This window comes from Hesperophylax consimilis, chromosome 27 (genome assembly GCF_061612785.1).
Source record: "Hesperophylax consimilis isolate HC1 chromosome 27, BYU_Hcon_1.0, whole genome shotgun sequence".
NCBI lineage: Eukaryota > Metazoa > Arthropoda > Insecta > Trichoptera > Limnephilidae > Hesperophylax > Hesperophylax consimilis.
Window position 1 is genome coordinate 3,322,987 of NC_142862.1, and position 16,457 is coordinate 3,339,443.

The 16,457-nt window shown below is 33.2% G+C and overlaps 1 protein-coding gene and 1 non-coding gene across 4 annotated transcripts in view; one reads left to right on the forward strand and one right to left on the reverse strand.

The window, feature by feature from the left end:
- The window catches only part of LOC149410477 (uncharacterized), a 150,641-nt gene that overhangs the window by 58,252 nt on the left and 75,932 nt on the right, over nt 1–16,457 (forward strand). The gene's annotated exons all lie outside the window — the stretch shown is intronic.
- Nucleotides 6,965–7,037, reverse strand: TRNAS-UGA (transfer RNA serine (anticodon UGA)). The gene has a single exon. It is a non-coding gene; the product is annotated as a tRNA-Ser (tRNA).

The window sequence follows — 16,457 nt, forward strand, 5'->3', positions numbered from 1 at the left end:
CTATCTGCTAAAAATTTAGTAAAAGCAATAAATACTTGGGCAATACCTCTATTAACGTACTCATTTGGCATAATTAAATGGTCTAATACAGATTTAGATAACTTAGAAAGATTAATTAGAACTACGCTAACAAAGTTTAATTGCCATCATCCAAATTCAGCTATAGAACGAGTTAATTTACCTAGAAATTTAGGAGGTAGAGGTATAGTCAAAATAACTTCTTTGAAACATAATCAGGTAGAAATGCTAAGAACTTTTTTCCATAGGAAAGCTCATAGCTCAGAAATGCACAAAATAATTTGCAAGGCAGATAGAAATATTACACCTTTAAATTTATACGATGAGAATGCCAACATTTTTATAAATCCCAACCAGGAATTATTAGATTCTTGGTCAAATAAAATTTTACACGCAAAACACTTCAATTATCTCAACCAAACGTATGTTGACAAAATTAAGTCAAACAAATGGTTGAGTATTGGAGAGTTGAGCGCAGAAATAGAAGGATTTATGCTTGCAATTCAGGATAGAGTCATTAATACTAAAAATTATAGAAAGCATATAATCAAAGATACAAATCAAATTGATGATTTGTGTAGAAAATGTTTGGCTTTTCCGGAAACTATAGAACATATTATATCGGGATGTTCTATATTAGCACCGTCCGAGTATACATTTAGGCACAATCAAGTTTTAAAAATAATTCACCAAAATTTGGTAATTAAACATAACTTGATTGACTGCCGTAATGTAGTACCATATTATGAATACGAACCAAATTCATTTTTAGAAAACGAATTTTATAAAATATATTATGATAAAACTATACTAACAGACCGAGCGATTAGTCATAATAGACCCGATATAGTTTTACATGACAAAATTAAAAAAATAACTTATATCATTGATGTTGCTATTCCAAATTCCTGTAATATTCAAAAATCTGTTAGTGAAAAAATAAGAAAATACACAGATTTAGGAAATGAAATAAAAAGAATTTGGCATTCTCAGACTATAAAAATATTACCATTCGTTATTTCGGCTACTGGCATTATACCTAGCTCTCTAATTAAAAATTTAGGCGTATTAGATCTATCAAAAAATTTATATATAAAGATGCAAAAGTCGGTCATTTTGAATACATGTAGGATAACAAAAGATTTTTTAAATATTTATGTTGAGGGATCAGTAGGATTTATAGGCCCTGTTAGAAGTTCTACCGAGCCGAACCCTCTGATATGAAAATATCGGGAGACGGTGAATTTTTTTTCCCATTTGATATCTGGTGATTTGACGTGTTGTTGTTCTTGTATTGTTTTGTATTTATTTTACTTATATAATGCACTTACATAGTGTTGATTGACTAGCTGATCATTTGTGGAAAAGTGAGTGGAAGGGTTAAGTTTTTCCTTTGGGGAAGACTTAACCCGGACAACTAAATCGGAAGTTTAAAAAAAAAAAAATAATAATAATATAATATAATAATATAATATAATAAATTATATACACGCAAGTATATATATATATATATATATATATATATATATATATATACAGGGTTTTCAAATAAGAGGTGTTATTTTGAATAGCCCGCTATTTCGGTAGATGTTACTTTTGAACCCGTCTTTTTTTGACATTTGACGTTTAGAAACTACGCCATTTATAAAAATGGAACGATACACACTTCAACAACGCATTGAAATTATTAAAATTCACTTGAGTGAATCAAAAATCATCTTGAGTGATGAGGCCCATTTCCACCTCGGTGGCTTCGTCAACAAGCAAAATTGTCGCATCTGGGGCTCGGAAAACCCAAGAGTTATTGTTGAAAAGCCTCTCTATCCTCAAGGTGTGACTGTTTGGTGCGGTTTATGGTCCGGCGGAGTCATTGGACCTTACTTTTTCGAAAATGAGGCTGGAGCAACAGTTACGGTGAATGGATTGCGCTATCGAGAGATGATTAATGATTTTTTATGTCCGGAATTGGATGGTCTTGATCTGGACAACGTTTACTTTCAAGAAGACGGCGCTACGTTCCACACAAGCAACGAAACCATAGATCTTTTACGATTGAATATCAAAATAACACCTCTTATTGGAAAACCCTGTACTACGCTAGCCGAAATCCTTGACGTTGCCCGGGTTTTACGCAGAGTTTTTCAAAATCGGATGTAGACAGTAATAATTTTCCTCTTATTTTGAACGTCAAATGTAAAAAAATTCAAGTAGTTGGATATTCCATGCAGTTTTGCCAATTTCTTAACGCTAGAGCTCACCGTTTAATAGTTTTTGTACAGCAGAAATGAATGAGATTAGTCTTAACTTAGATCCCGTGTAATTTTTAGGGGCATGTATGAAACACCCAGCATAGCCCGGGCTTTATTCTGATTTAAGGGGTGTGAAAAGGTGATGGGGTGGTTTCCGGAAATCTCGTATAGACTGACCTTCATCTTGTTTTGAAAGTCGAGTGTGCAAAATTTCATCAATCTCGGAATATAGCTGTAGATTTGAACAAAAAACAAAGTCACGCGACTACAGACACTCTTCCTTGTACCTAATTTACTATATATAGATATTTTAAACCTGCACAATAATACACTGTTACTAAAGTATACAAGAACCTTACAATGTATTTATAATTATATTTCTAGACTAGTGGAGTAAGATTACTATTGATTTCATCGATTTGGTTCCCACATAAATTAGTATCGATTTAACTAAAGGCTAAATTGGTATGGCCCACGGCGATTCTAAAAATATTACCTCGGTCAGTTTCAATCTCACAAATTGGTTCGGAAAGTCGTAACTTATTACGATAAGATACAGTACCTACACTTACTCCACTTTCAAACAATTCATTTTATAATTCCCAACCTTTCCAAAGTTTCCTTCAACCTCTCAATACCCCGAATAAGGAACTCCAGTCCCCTTTTATCTTTTTTTATAATTAACTAGCTATACCCCGCGTTGCTGTGGATCAGTCTGGCTGTGCAGATAGAATTAAAATATCGTGTGTTTCTTCTAAGTCCAACAAATGGCGCTGTTTAAAAAACACGCGCGTATTCGAATGCAACGATGTGTCAAAATTTCAAAGCAATCTGTGAAGAACTTTAGGAGATTTAAGATTTTAAACAATTGAACATTTATATTTTATTTATATAAATGACCTTAAATTTCAGTTTTTTTTATTGTTAAGTTTTAATTTTTCTGGTTTCCGAAATCGCACCAAATCTGTGGATCTGACGTGTGACGTCATCAGTGACCCGTCTCAAAAGGCATACCCACTTTTAACATAGAAGAACAGTAGGTACAATGCTAGCATCTCGTCATTAATGTTATTGTATTGGACCAATGTGCAAAAATTAGTCCATGACCGCACCTGATTAACATTTTAACGATGTTTAAAATCCTGCATTGCTACGAAAGAAACAAGCATTGTAGACCATGGATATATTACTCACGTAGACTGGTTGTGACGTCATAAACAGCAGATTCAGTCGTACCGACGATTCAAAAAATGTATGTATAATAATATGTAATAAAACTTATATACATTTAAGAAGCAGCGTTTATTGATCTACATACATGTTTTTTAAGCCAATATTATTTAAACTGGAGGTTTTGGAGGTCATACAACAATACTAAACCCACTGGATCTGTGTAATTAATTCATTATTGGCCACTGATATAATGTGTATGGTAATTGTAATTGTTATATTTCCCTCGGGGCATATGTCATATTTGGGGTTGCTGCGTGGAGGGTATTTTCGAGGAGAGGAAGGAGTGAACATGAGTCTGGAAGAGACCAGTGTTGTAGGAAGGAGGAAACAGAATTCCCACCTGACGCATGTGCTCTAACGATTGTAATCCGTTCGTTGAAATAGAGGAATCTATCAAACGGTTCTACAACAACTAAAAAACTAACTAACCAACAAAAACAGTGACAAATCGGCAAAAGTGATAAATTTATATTAGTTAAAATACATTTTGTTATACGAGACAAGTTCGGTAAGCTACTAGCAGGTCCACGGTGGATGTCTTGGCACACTGGGGGCTAAAGCTCTCAGACATAATGAATGTTTGTCTAATAAAGTCCGCATTTATGTTGATTGCTTGCTGGGCTGTTGTGCCGTGTAAACCGTTTTCAAAAATGAACTTCCGCGTGAAAGATTATTTAGGTACCACGTTCCACTGCTCCGGTGAAAGACAACACAGGAAAAGTCATAAACCACCTTACTTCGTTATATACGTAATACTTCTACTTGTTGTAAAATCACTTTCAGTGATGCGCAACCTTTTAGCAAGAGGGGAAATTTTCATATTTATTTTTATTAATTTTTTTACGGTAGCTCCACACAAGATGCCCTGAGGAAAATTATTCCCCTCAGGGAAGATGTCATCTTTGGGGATGCTGTGTGAAGGGTCTTTTTAATGAAGGAAGTTGCAGGAAGGAAAAAGGTAGGTACGAGGGGTGGATAGGAATCTGAGGGTCAGTGTGTCCAGGAGTGTCAAACTTTTATTATTTAATTTTTTATATGTGACACCTCACAAGAATACCCCTGACTGTAAAATGTAAAGAGGGTGGCTATGTCGCCACGGTGGGGCAGCGTTGTGAGGCTAAGATCAGAGCTCTAGGGAGGGATTTATTAATGCGGATCTTGAAGAGACTCAGATTAATTCAATTTAATAAGCGAATCCTTTAATTCGCGAGAACTAAGGTAAGTCGAGGTTGAATTACCACTACCAGGACGTTTATGACAATTATTTACGAAACGCATTATCCAAGCGACAACGCGTTGCAATTTATAAAATTAAGAATATTTACTAATAATTGAATCAGGTACTATTTGAAATGATACAAACGTTTTAAGGTTGCATGTTTTGATTTCTTGTATTTCTTCGACAGATTGATTGTATACACGGCCAGAGTGCTTTTGGTTGATGAAGCCATTGTGGTCCTGTAAACCACAAACGGTGTGATATAATGTCTGCTGGGAAAAACCCTCTTGAACCAGAATCGGCACAATTTTCCTCCGAGACAACATGCTTCCAAACAGTATTTGGTGTGTTTTCCAGTAAATAATAAAATATAAACAATGATTGCAAAAAATAATAGTAGATATACAGAAAACAGTGTACCAGTTAGATAACAATGAAAAATAAGTATTTTAGTTTCCGGAAATTGAAAATAACGCATTTTAATAGCGAGTTGTATATCTCTGTAGTGCCTTAAACCCGTTGGAATAGCGGTAAACTGGGTTGAGAGTATTCAGAACCTTTGTGAATGCTGCACGCTGGTTTATCTATTTCCTACCTATTTCACTAAAATGGGGTCAGGAACACAGGACATAATATAATAATTATCAGTAGATGTAAACGAGATATAAGCAACCTGGGATCTTACATACGCACGCATAATAGTTATGAAAACAAATTATTATTTAGGTGTTCACGTCAGACGAACGCAACACAGAATTTGCACAAAATCATTTTGTTCACTCCCAGGGTTGGTGTCAAAAATCAATTGAAAACGCTGAGGTAAGAATAATTGAGCTGCTGGGGTGTAAACTATGTTAACTGACAAAAATCAATTGAAAACAGTGCGGTAAGAACAATTGAGCTGCTGAGGTGTGAAATATGTTAACTGACAAAAATCAATTGAAAACACTGCGGTAAGAATAATTGAGCTGCTGGGGGGTAGACTATGTTAACTGACAAAAATCAATTGAAAACACTGCGGTAAGAATAATTGAGTTGCTGGGGTGTAGACTATGTTAACTGACAAAAACCAATTGAAAACACTGCGGTAAGAATAATTGAGTTGCTGGGGTGTAGACTATGTTAACTGACAAAAACCAATTGAAAACACTGCGGTAAGAATACTGGGTATCATTTCGACGAACTGAAGGCAAACCACGTGACAATATTTTTGAAACCAGGGGGCTTCGAGAATGCTTTGAATAAACTACGACATCAGTCGTACATTGGCCGCCGAAGAGCGCATATCGAAATAACCGTACCCTGCGCAGAAAAGTAAAGTTCGCTAAAGCATGGCAAATGTTTGCAGCAAAGTACTTTGTGGGACCTTTCTATGTAGGATCTGAAAGTTCGTTTTTAAAAGAACCACCTGGCGTAGCAACGCTAAAAACGAGTGAGGTGGAAAAATTATTAAAAAGACATTTGTTAAAGTGTCTAAATAAATATTCAATTTTGGAAACAAGCCCGAACTTCAGTTTGCCCGATGTGTGATTTATAGTTTTTAACGCAATAAGCAATTTGCGCTCCATTGTAAAAAGGACTACTAATTCGAAGCAGCTTTTATAGTATACTGTCAGATTCATTTACTGACAAATCACATAAAAGGGAGAGGATCACGTGGCCCACCGCGCTCCTCGCACTTGGTTTGTTCCATTTTTTTCCGGCTGGTCTATAAATTTGAATGCTATGGGCGCCAAAAAAGTGTATATCATTCTAATTGTAAATATACTCGAATTATTAGTTTTTTTACATCATCATTAATAGTTATTTGTCTACCGATACAGATTATAATTGACATTCAAATACATACTACATTTGTGATAAATACAATAACAGCTTTCTTAATAATATGTCTATCAACTGTCAAATTTACAATCACTCTAATCGTTTTTAGTAAAATAAAACAACTCAAAGCGGGACTGACCTTTTATAATAAATAATTATCATATTATTATGATGTCTGTAATCGCTACTGTATTATTTTAGTTGATTTTTTTTTAGATTGACATACAATAAAGAAATTTTATTTTTGGTTTTAATCCTACAGTTGTACTTAACAGTCTAAATGCATGGTAAAGAAGTCAAATGTCGTATAACGAAACATTGATTTTGAGATAACATAAATTTGATAATAAATTATTATAAGCAATAATTAGTCGCCTGTAATATCAATACAAATTGAAAATATCTCCCGAGTAAAAATAAATGCTGCCGACGGGAATTGAACCCGCGCCTTCTGATGTCAGGTCAGACGCTCTGGACCACTGAGCCACTTCAGCTTATTTCCAACGCGCCAAATAATTCAATATGTAATAGTACTTCAATCAACAATTACTGCTTATTTTATTTTTAAAGTTGGTTGTATACAGGTGAAAAAAATACTTAATCAAGTGAGACTTACAACTAAGATTAATAGCTAATGACTTGCAACTAAGACTTATGACTAGTGGCTCAACTAAGATTAATAGCAAGTGTATTGGAACTAAGATTAATAGCTAATGACTTACATCTAAGACTTATGACTAGTGGCTCAACTAAGATTAATAGCAAGTGTATTGGAACTAAGATTAATAGCTAATACAACTAAGACTTATGACTAGTGGCTCAACTAAGATTAATAGCAAGTGTATTGGAACTAAGATTAATAGCAAGTGTATTGGAACTAAGATTAATAGCTTATACAACTAAGACTTATGACTAGTGGCTCAACTAAGATTAATAGCTAGTGTATTGAAACTAAGATTAAAAGCTAATGACTTAACTAAGATCCATAGCCAATGACTTACAACTAAGACTTAAGACTAGTGGCTCAACTAAGATTAATAGCGAGTCTCTTACAACTAAGATTAACGGCTAATGACGTTCAACTAAGCCTTATGGCTAGTGACTCAACTAAGATTAATAGCTAATGAATTACAACTAAGACTTATGACAACAGCTCAACTAAGATTAATAGCTAGTGTCTTACAACTAAGATTAACAGCTAATGACTTGCAACTAAGACTTATGACTAGTGGCTCAACTAAGATTAATAGCTAGTGTCTTACAACTAAGATTTATGACTAGTGGCTCACTTAAGATTAATAGCTAGTGTATTAAAACTAAGATTAATAGCCAATGACTTACAACTAAGACTTATGACAACAGCTCAACTAAGATTAATAGCTAGTGTCTTACAACTAAGATTAACGGCTAATGATTTATAACTAAGACTTATGACTAGTGGCTTGACCAAGATTAATAGCTAGACTCTTACAACTAAGACTTATAACTAATGATTTACAACTAAGACTTATGACTAGTGGCTTAACTAAGATTAATAAATAGCTAGTGACTTATAACCAGTTACTATACTATACATATTTTTATTACAGCGTGGGTATTTACACAATACTGCCATCATGTGACTTATAACTATAGCTAAAAACTAGAGATTTTCGACTTACACACATTGCTTTTACAAATACATATTGTTATGATTACCGCCCGTGCTCTCAGGCTTATAAATAGTTATTGCATCAAAGTGGGTAGTCAAGGAGAACAATAAATCCCTTGGACTATGTAATGAAATACTGCTAAAGATGGAGCCATTTCAATCCGAATACCGGTCCTGAAAACTGATCACAGGGCCACACATTAAAAGCATAATGTATGTCCACTTCCTTGTACAAATATAATAATAATAATTAGGCATCATATTTATTATCACCTGCTATTACTATTAGTATCGCCCTGTTCCCCTCGCCGCCACGTGACTCGACAGCCGGATGAGGTCTGCCTCTATCTATCTATCTGTCTATCTGCGATTGAAAAATCAAGGCCAGCCGGTGTTCATTAATAATGTATCAACTATTATATTCTGCAGTTAGTCTTGAATTCTCTCTACAATTTTTTTACTGGACGATTTCTGTTGTAACTCAGGGTTTGTCTTACTAACTCTTTATTTGTGATAGATATCTATTATTAGATACATTAACTAACTGTATTCAAACCGAAATAAAACTCGATAAATATATTTATCACATTATTGCCATTTACAGAACACACGAATCAATTATTGCACTATTCTTATTATTAACATTGGGCAATATGAACCAAACACAACCATTATCTCCATCTACTTACGTCAAACAACATAAATTACCATATTATTATTGTTTAATCTTCCTCTTTGCAATTGTAACTATATGCCTAGTACTCAATGATCTTAAGATACATAATAAATATCAAATAAAATGGTTTTAAACGCATATACTAAATGGTTGATTGGCTCAGGTAGGGAGGAGTCTGAAAAACTATTATATAATGTCACTTAAAACTATTCATGTTTTCCTACGTCATATTTAGTAAAAACTTAATACAAGACTGAAAAAACTATTATATAATGTCACTTAAAACTATACATGTTTTCCTATGTCATATTTAGTAAAAACTTAATACAAGACTGAAAAACTATTATATAATGTCACTTAAAACTATACATGTTTAACTATTAATGTCACTTTTAGTAAAAACTTAATATAAGACTGAAAAACTATTATATAATGTCACTTAAAACTATACATGTTTACCTATTAATGTCACATTTAGTAAAAACTTAAGTATAGGTACTTAATTTTAAAAAAATTACATTTGGTTCCTTAGAACAGGCAATCTGCCTAGCTAGGAACTAAATTCGACCTAACAAAAGTAATAACACTTGTACCTACTCATTTTAAATATATGCTCTCATAATGCTATGTTATTACTGTTATGTCTGCTTTAAATGTATCTAATGTAAAAATAAATAAATAAATAAAATTTGGGAGGCGGGTGTGGGTACCGCCGCCCCAGGAACCGTCAGTTGGATAACCAACACCTCTGCCATAGCTCACCCCAAGTGGTTCGTAGTGTTTGGTGATTTAGCAGAGGTGCCCGGGTTCATGGGGTGATGTTTGTTCGGGTTTCGCGGCAGATGCGTCTGCCCACCAACTGCGTGGCAGGCCGGATCGGAGTTACTGGTTGGGGGAGACCTTTTGACCTCTCCATAAGGACTCTCACGGAACATCGCCTTGTGCCGTATTGGGAGGGATGGATTCATTCGACCGTCACTCCTGGACACTCGGGACTTCCAGATTCCTAAACAACCCTCATACCTTTTTCTTCCCAGAACTTCATCTCCTTCCTTTCCTCAAAGAGCCTCCACACGGCATCACCAAAGATGTCATTGGCCCTGTAAGGAATTATTTTCTTAAGGTTTCCAGATTTCCATATTCGACTGTTTTATCACTTTGCTGTAAATAAAATATTAGTCATTTTTTTTATTTTTTTTATTTGGTACAATATTTTTTACAATTCAAGTTTTCCAGTAATTTAGGCCTCACTGGGGGTGGCTTGCCCGTGCTGAGGCCTTCATTTTATAATATGAAAATATAAACTACATAATACATTTAATGAGAAAAATTATACATTTAAAATTAAAAATACATAATAATATATTTAAAATAAAAAAAATGTAGTTTAGTGGTGTTTTAATGTATAATTGGCGTATATCTAGTACGTCACAGCTGTTGAATATTTGGTCTGTATCAGTCAGTCTATGTTTTTTTAGTATTACCTTTAAGATCGTTTTCTGTGCGGTTTCTATGTAATTGATAGCCGAGTTTGTGGCTCCTCCTTTCAGAATATATCTGAACAGGTACTCAACGCAGGTGTCCTTGTCTGGATATATATAATAAGATACGATAATTATAAGAAAGCATTAGACACAAACCTGTGTGTCTTTTTTATTTACATCAATTAATTAATTCGTCGTTACGCATTACGTGGCCTAGTTATTCTGCGTTTCTTCTCGCTGACATCAGATCATCAAACATCTAATCCTGACTCTGCAAGCCGTAACGAAAGAGTACAGTCTCCATCGTAAACCTAACCTCATTTCGTAATCCCTACGATGACACGATTCTCTACGCTCTACTATTATATATTATCTTCCTACCTATGTACTCCTGATCGCATTGCCAATCTAATGAGCGACTGAACCTTACTAAGTGTGGGAATCAAACCTTGGTAACCTGGTCCTTTTACAGCTTGACATACAGGGTTTTCCAATAAGAGGTGTTATTTTGAATAGCCGGCTATTTCGGTAGATGTTACTTTTGAATTTGCTGTCATTTTTTGACATTTAACAAGTAGAAACTACGCCATTAATAAAAATTGAACGATACACGCTTCAACAACGCATTGAAATTATTAAAATTCACTTGAGTGAATCAAATGCAAATCATCTTGAGTGATGAGGCCCATTTCCACCTTGGTGGCCTCGGTGGCTCGACAAGCAAAATTGTCGCATCTGGGGCTCGGAAAACCCAAGAGTTATTGTTGAAAAGCCTCTCTATCCTCAACTGTTTGGTGCGGTTTATGGTCCGGCGGAGTCATTGGACCTTACTTTTTCGAAAATGAGGCTGGAGCAACAGTTACGCGAATGGATTGCGCTATTGAGAGATGATTAATGATTTTTTATGGCCGGAATTGGATGGTATTGATCTGGACAACCTTTACTTTCAACAAGACGGCGCTACGTGCCACACAAGCAACGAAACTATTGATCTTTTACGATTGAATATCAAAATAACACCTCTTATTGGAAAACCCTTTAGTTAACTCTGCAGGCATAAGGGAAACTAACTCGATACTCTACATTACGTCATAGCAGTACTGAAATAAATGTTCCCATTTCCTTTTGTTTAAGGTTAAACGTAACGTACGTTAAAATCCACGCATTCATAGATAAATTTAGTTATTTTATCGAAATACACTTTTTGCAAGTTATGCTTTACAATATTAGGAAGAATTATTTGTTTGCGCCCGTACATACGCAATATGAATAAATAGTTTTTGTATCGTTGATTCAATACAATATTGTATTTGTATGTCTTTCATGAAAGAATTGAGTTTTTATACGCACAAAACTATTTATTCACTAATAACTACATATTGTTTTGTGTAAGGGCGCAACAAAACAAATAATTTGCTTTATACTTTAAAGCATAACGAATTGGTGTATATTATGAATACCACAAAATATGATTTATATAAATTGAAGGTTTTCCTGTCGTTTCGCTTGAGCAGAATACTAATAAAATAATAAATTACTCAATAAAAATATAAATGGAAACTACTAATTTTTTTTCAAAAAATGTACGAACGCGTAAAGGAAACAACTTTTAAAAAATACAGTATCATAGCTAAGATTAACTGTGACAGTTTCACTTGATTAACTTTTTTGCTTTCTTATAAAATTATTTACAAAATAAATAAAAACCAGTTTTGTGCTTGAAATCGAACGTTTCTAGACTGCGTTTGTCAAGCGATTTTAATGCCTACTACCTACAATATAACAAGAATATACATATTTTGGCTTGTAGCTTCCTCTCAAGACGCAATAGCATATATTATCATCTGAATACATTTATAAATAATATCGCATGTTTTAGCCCTCTCACCCAAATGTGTCGACTATATAAATGTATAATAGTTATCAAAATGTTTTCAACAAGGTTTTTTTCTTATTTTTATCCCTCCACGCAGAAAGTCCTAAATTATTTCCCTCAAAGCCTACTAGATATGCTGTGTGGAGGGTATTTATGAGAATAGAAAGAGGTTAACCCTTGTCTTGAAGAGATCCATGTTGTGGGAGAAAAGAAACACGAATGACAGAAAAGAGCATAGACTTCGGTTTAAAGACAAGTTGAAGTTTTTTAAATGTGAGTTTAACAGAGACCAAAGCTCGGAGCCGGTGGGACTATGGCAACTCAATTTATGGTGGAACTTATTGAAAGGGAAGGGAAAGGAGATGGGTAAAATATGGTTGTGAAGTACCTGGCGATTCATATTAGGTCACTGAACACGGCTAAATACATTTCAAGTAACGTTTCGAAAGTCCTTAATCAGGGCGATACTACGAGTATTTACCACCGTGGTTGTATTGTCAGCTTCGCTATAAATAATTCATTATTAATATAATATGTAAATAATTCATACTGGTTTTTTTTAATAAGCATTTAAATTTATACTGTAAAAATAATGATAGTGTTTTATTACATGATTTTTTTGTGACAAATAGACATAATGATATCCTGACTGGGATCTCCCGTGCTGAGAATTTCATGTACATATTATTAAAATTTAGTAGTATAAATAATATAAAGTAATTATAAATATATTAAATAGTGTTTTTTTTTTCTAAAATAATTATAAATATATATAAAATCGTGTTTTTTGTTCAGTTGAGTGGTGTCAGTTTCAGTCTGTATTTGGTGTCAGTATATTATCTATTTATGATTTCCCTATGTTTTGTGTCCAGTTTTTCATTTGAAATTTAAATGCTATAATATTGTTGTGAGTTTTGAATGAGAGTGGGATTTTTTTGTAGAGCTTAGTACCATAGTATACGAAGCTTTTTTGCCCAAATGTATTCTGATGAAAAGTAATGACTTAAAATTAAGATTTATTTTTCACCCTTAAGATCTTCAGCGTTGGTCCCTACCTACTGCAAAGTTGAGTGTATCGGTCTGTACCCCTGTTATGTTACAGCGTGACATTCGTCTTGACTCTTGACGGCCTGGGAGTCTACTTCAACCTCGAGGAACCTACTCGCATTAGCTTTCCTACCAGCGCAAAGCCAATTAGGCCGAGTGTTGTGAAATTTAGTAGTACCCACCTATCTTTCATAGATACGTAATAAAAGCCACGTTTATTATATTATGAAATAGGAAAAGCAATGATTTTATAGACATGGTTACTTATAATATTTATTTATTTAATATCCACAGTATAAATATACCATAAACAACAATTGCATGTCACAGTATGCAAGCATTAGCAAGTGCTGGAAATATATATATTTTTAAATAGCAATTAACTGTGGCATTTGATCGTAAAATGACTACAGAAAGTATAATATTAATACAAGCTTTAGAAGGATATAAAAGTAGGCGATACAAGTACATGATATATAAATATAATAAACAAGTTCATGATAAATAAATATAATATACAAGTATATGATATATTAATATAATATAAATATAATATACAAGTACGTGATATATAAATATAATATGCAAGTACATGATATGTAAATATATTTTACAAGTACATGATATATAAATATAATAAACAAGTACATGATAATTAAATATAATATACAAATACATGATTTATTAATATAATATACAATTACATGATATATAAATATAATATACAAGTACGTGATATATAAATATAATATGCAAGTACATGATATGTAAATATATTTTACAAGTACATGACATATAAATATAATAAAGTGTAAGTAGATTTGGGGTAAATTAATATTTCATTGAAGAAGATAAGACTTATAAATCTAAAAAGGGCAGGAAACAGAACAAGACACAGAAAATAAAAATATATCACGGTAACAATTAGGAATTGAACCCAGGATCTCTCGTCTTACCGGGACAGGCGTCTTCAACAACTTGACCATTGAGACCCAATTATTAAACGTCATATTTGTCGATCTCATATTTCACATTCAGAATTAACAATATCATCTTGCAACTAAATTCTCCCATACTTTTGGCCGCTACCTTTTTAAATGATCACAACGTTCTAATTAATTGGTTTGTAACCTAGATAGTGTATCGGATATATTAACCGGACCTATTAACATTTGTTTAGTGGTCGAGTGGTTAAGATGCTGTCCCGGTAAGAAAAAAGACCCTTGGTTCGATTCTTAGTTGTGACCGTTATCTTTTTTTATTTTCTGTGTCTTGTTCTGTTTCATGTTTCGCTTAGGCTTATTAATTTTTTTTTAATTGATATATTACATGAAGGGGTATAACCTTTAAGAAAACGTTGTTCCTAAATTAATATTGATTGAAAAGACATGATAGTATAGCATTCTTGTACCTAAATTCCGTGCAGTTAAATAGATCCACCACATCTTAGTATATATTACTAACTTCATGTAATCTAGATACAATCAAGCTTTTTAAATGTTCAGTCCTGGTATTGTTATTTTAAACATGATTTTGGAAAGAATATCTCTCGTAGGTATATGAAATTCAATGAGGTTAAGTAAATACATGCTTTCTATACTACCATTTACAATTTTTCACATAATTCGAATGTATTTCTTCTGTGTATAGGTAAATACTATTTACCCGTGAAAAAAAGCGGAATGTAACTCTACTTGCCACGATACGTATGTGTAATAACTGAGAAATTAGTTTCTACAGAATCAATCAATCTTAAAAATCTTTATAAATAAAAATGTTCATTGTTTTTAATGATAAACTAATGTTTTTAAGGGACAAGGTTTTTTATTCATAGCACAAAGGATAATACATTATTTTTTAAGGCGATGCCATACGTAGTAATGCAAAATCATGTGTTTTTGGTTTGAAAATTTGGTCGCTTAGAAATGTTTCAGATGCTTTAATTAAATACTGTGAGTAGAATACATCTTGGCCTTTGAAATAATCGAGTATTTTTTAGATAAGTCTTTTTATAAGCCCAGAAAAAAATAATGTAAGGGCCTATGAAAACTCCTTTAAGTTCAAAATCTCCTACTTACGAACCCATTTTCGGTTATGATTTTATTGTATAGTGTGGCGAATTAAGTTATTTATAAAATGATCAAAAAGAAATAAATATTTATGCCGGAACATCCACAAAATAAAATAAAAGGCACTTTTTGGCCATGTTTTTTACTTGCATAAATCAAAACAAGCGGATGGTGTTAAGCGGGAATTTAAACCTTATAGCCATCTACGTAAGGGTTGTTATTGATAGCGGCTCAATTTAAAATATTACACGACATAGTGCATCGCCTTAAGCAATCATTTTAGCCTGAAACACTAAGTTTGGTGGAGTTATTGCAGGATATAGTTTTTTTTTTGTCTTATGCGTTACGGCAGTTTTGACGGAACACGACAATATAGACAGCCAACAGGCAGTAATAGGCAGTTTTTCTTGCTCGAATACCAGCTCCTTAACCCTTCAGGCCTCTGGCACATTAAGCGTTATATTTTGTAAAGATGCTCTCTGAGAATTTGTGTGTATTTCCGCTCTCAATAAAATCCAAATAAATGGAATAATTCTGAACGTATCGGAAAACTAAAATCTGTTTTTTAAAGGTGATGAAATACACTATTACTAAATTTTATTACTACAAATAAACACATAATTCTTTTAATATTAAAATTTTGAGATCAAAAATATTTTTTCTTAGTGACTCTCTAACGTTTTTTCGTCTAAGAAAATAATAAATATTTTATTATAAACATCTCTGCCACCTCAATTTTTTTGTTTCATATTTAAAAAAAAGAAAAAAAAATCTTCTTAAATTGGGTTGGAACCTTTCGTTTCACAAAGGTGTACATTTTAAATATTCTGTGGTTAACTTCTATATTTGACTACTAGCTGTACCCCGCGTGTAACTGTGACTCAGCCTGTCTGTGCATATAGATAAACAATAGCGTGTGTTGCTTTTACGTCCAACAGATGGCGCTGTTTTAAAAATAAATAAAAAATTATCTGTCACAGGTGTCAAAAATATGTTTTTACCTGTCACAGGTGACATCTATATAATAAAGGTATATAATATATACCGGTGCATTCACCCAAATTTGCAGTTATTGAAGTCACCACATTATTGAGCGAAAACTTCCTAATAC